We start from the raw sequence: 3,910 nt of genomic DNA on the forward strand, positions 1-3,910 counted from the left end.
TTATTATTCTTTGTCTTGCTTGTCTTGTCTTGAAAAAGGGCTGGCCGCTGCACTCGCTGGGGCAGCAGAAGGAATCTCATAACTTGGCTGAAAGAAAATCAGTAATAAGTACCATATTTTTCGCTCTATAACACGCACCCGACCATAACACGCACGTAGTTTTTAGAGGAGGAAAATCCGTAGGCATGCCACCCGTAGGCATTCCCTCCATAACACGCACAGACATTTCCCCTTACTTTTTAGGAGGAAAAAAGTGAGTGTTACGGTGCAAAAAATACGGTAACCGCACATTAAAAAACCCAGAAGTATACGCAATCCTTTCCGTGCTTTTCAAGGGCATGAAAATGGCATGCAAGTGTGTGTCAACCTTTGCTCGTCCAGTTAGCAGGGCCGTCTCGAGACATTTTGGCACTGGGTGCAAATCTCAATAGGCCTATCTCCCCCCCCCCCCCAGGGAAGAAGGGGTAAGTCAAGATCTACAGCGGCGAGCGAGAGTAAAATCAACCTTATACGATGGTTTGCATGGGAATCAAAGTCTGTTGTGTGGGAGAAGGGGGCCCTCTGTGCAGAGCCCAGGATATCCTAGAGGTCAACCCTCGCCATCTGCTCTCTAGGGGTGGAAGGAAAACAGAAGTGGTGCCCCTATTCACTGCTATCACAGCAGCAGCAGTGGGCAATGCATTCCTTGAAAGCCAATCTGCTGCCCTTGTGGATCCTGCCGCCCGAGGCAGTTTCCTTACCTTGCCTCATGGGTGGGCTGGCGACATAGCACCAAGCTGTTGGAAGTCTAAAGGTTTCATATCCAGCTGTTGCCCCTTTGTTGTGTGCAAAGACTTTGGATATATTTGAGGGGTGTGGGTTTTTTTTTGTTTTGTTATGTTTTATTTTTAAGAAAAGGTTACCTCTATGTACTCTATTAAGGTAAAGGGACCCCTGACCATTAGGTCCAGTCGTGGCCGACTCTGGGGTTGCAGCGCTCATCTCGCTTTATTGGCCAAGGGAGCCGGTGTACAGCTTCCAGGTCATGTGGCCAGCATGACTAAGCCGCTTCTGGCGAACCAGAGCAGCGCACGGAAACGCCGTTTACCTTCCTGTCGGAGCGGTACCTATTTATCTACTTGCACTTTGACGTGCTTTCAAACTGCTAGGTTGGCAGGAGCAGGGACCGAGCAACGGGAGCTCACCCCGTCGCGGGGATTCAAACCGCCGACCTTCTGATCGGCAAGTCCTAGGCTCTGGTTTAACCCACAGCGCCACCCGTGTCCCTTATGTACTCCAGTAGGAACCAGCAAAAGCCACCCTCTTTTTTTCTGTTAGTGGACGGCCCTGATGAAGCAGCAGCAATTGGATTCCCCCCTATGGCAAGTTTTTGATTTTGCTGTAAAATACGGGAGAAGGGGAATACAGTTTGAAACAGGAGTCAAGTAAACAAAAGGACATTTTGTGAAATGATTTGGGCTTGGCAGTGAGACTCTGCCGCCAGGCTAATCCAGGAGCAGGAGAAAGAATACAAAAACATGAGGGTTTATACCAGGGGCGGAAAGATTTACCTCGCCTGGGCTGGTTCACTCCAGCGGAGATCCCTCCATGGGCTTGATTGCGCGGGCGCCCGTGATTTCCGGCGTCTGCGCAGATGCTATTTCTGGCGCTGCGGAAAGCGAGTCCCCACGCTGCGCCGGTTTAGCGCAGCGCGTGGGGACTTGCCGAGAGGGTGGCTTGGTTTTGGGGTGGCTCGTGGGCCGGTTAAACGACCCCTGTGGGCCACTTGTGGCCCATGGGCCTTAGGTTGCCTACCCCTGGTTTATACACATTTGCTGCCAGTCATGAAGTTTGTGCTAATCGATTACGGGGGGAAAGCCAGCGTGACACGTGATGGTCTGAACAAGGCCCACCTTTTGATTTTCACTGAAGCATTAGATTTATGTTAGTCTCCCATTGAAGTAGGCGCTCGTTATCAAATTTGGGATGAGGCACATTTAGGGACGCGGGTGGCGCTGTGGGTTAAACCACAGAGCCTAGGAATTGCCGATCAGAAGGTCGGCGGTTCGAATCCCTGCGATGGGGTGAGCATTTCCGTGCGCTGCTCTGGTTCGCCAGAAGCGACTTAGTCATGCTGGCCACATGACCCGGAAGCTGGACACCGGCTCCCTTGGCCAGTAAAGCAAGATGAGCGCCGCAACCCCAGAGTCAGCCACGACTGGACCTAATGGTCAGGGGTCCCTTTACCTTAATGTTTACATTATGGTTTGGTGTCCCCATCTTTGCTTGGATGAAAACACAAGTCTAGAGCAGAACACCAAAAGGTATCTGGAGGAACACTGAAAAATTGTGGCACAGATTCAACTTGCTGCAAGCAAATATCTGCCAGTGGGACATCTGTGGTGTGTTTTGCAGCACTTTCTGGGAGGGGAGGTGCCTGATAAGGAAGAAACACTTTGGCATTTTCCCCTGAACCATGTGGCTTGCCTTTTTGCATGGGTGTGGCCAGGATTTATGTTGGGGGTGGCAGGCTTCATGTTAGGGGGACAGAACCTCAGTTAAGTATTGATTTACTTGAGTTTACAAAGCATTTCCTTAATAGATGCACCCACCCCTTTAGGGAGATAGTGAATAAATAAAATCAATTATGATATTAAGGACCTGGCATAGGAAAAAGAAAACCTGTAACAAAATTGCGTGCAGCCATTATAAACATTAAAGGTAAAGGTAAAGGTACCCCTGCCCGTACGGGCCAGTCTTGACAGACTCTGGGGTTGTGCGCCCATCTCACTTAAGAGGCCAGGGGCCAGCGCTGTCCGGAGACACTTCCGGGTCATGTGGCCAGTGTGACATCGCTGCTCTGGCGAGCCAGAGCCGCACACGGAAACGCCGTTTACCTTCCCGCTGGTAAGCGGTCCCTATTTATCTACTTGCACCCGGAGGTGCTTTCGAACTGCTACGTTGGCAGGCGCTGGGACCGAGCAGCGGGAGCGCACCCCGCCGCAGGGATTTGAACCGCCGACCTTTCGATCGGCAAGTCCTAGGCGCTGAGGCTTTAACCCACAGCGCCACCTGCGTCCCCGATTATAAACATTACAATTTAACAAATACTTTTAATATTTAATTTCTACTATTGCAGTAAAACACATTTCCTCAGTGCCTGTTAGACAGCAACACATTATCTTGGTCCCGGTTGCTGCTTCGGAACTGCTGTTAGTTTTTGCATCCGTATTATATGACCTTTTTTCTGGAGTTCACCAAACAAAGGAGTTCTTGGGAGTTTTAAAACATGCAGCTATCAAAATGAGTTCAAATGGGTTCTTCAGACTATTTTCTGCACTAACATACACTGAAAGTTGCCAGTGTTGATTGGGAATTCTGAAACCAGAAAACCCTTCGATTTCTAAATGGTGCTCAGTAATTTCATAGAATCAGAATTCTTGGAAGAGACCACAAGGGTCATCTAGTTCTGGGGTCGGCAAACTTTTTCAGCAGGGGGCCTGTCCACCGTCCCTCAGACCATGTGGGGGGGCCGGACTATATTTTGAAAAAAAATGAACGAATTCCTATACCCCACAAATAACCCAGAGACGCATTTTAACTAAAAGGACACATTCTACTCATGTGAAAACACGCTGATTCCCGGACCGTCTGTGGGCCGGATTAAGAAGGCAATTTGGCCACATCCGGCCCCCGGGCCTTAGGTTGCCTACCCCTGATCTACTCCAACCTACCACGCAGGGATCTTTTGCTCAAGGTGGGAAGTTGAACCTGTGACCCTGCGGGGGGAGGGGGCTAATTTCTAATTCTGGGTTTTTAACCCCACCCCATATATCAGGCATGTCCAAAGTCCGTTTTGGGGGCCTAATTCGGTCCCTGTGGCAGTTTATTTCCGGAGGTAAAAATCATAAAAAAGGTCAACAACTTTGGT

This window comes from Podarcis melisellensis, assembly GCF_964234715.1.
Source record: "Podarcis melisellensis genome assembly, chromosome: 13".
Classification (NCBI taxonomy): Eukaryota; Metazoa; Chordata; class Lepidosauria; order Squamata; family Lacertidae; genus Podarcis; species Podarcis melisellensis.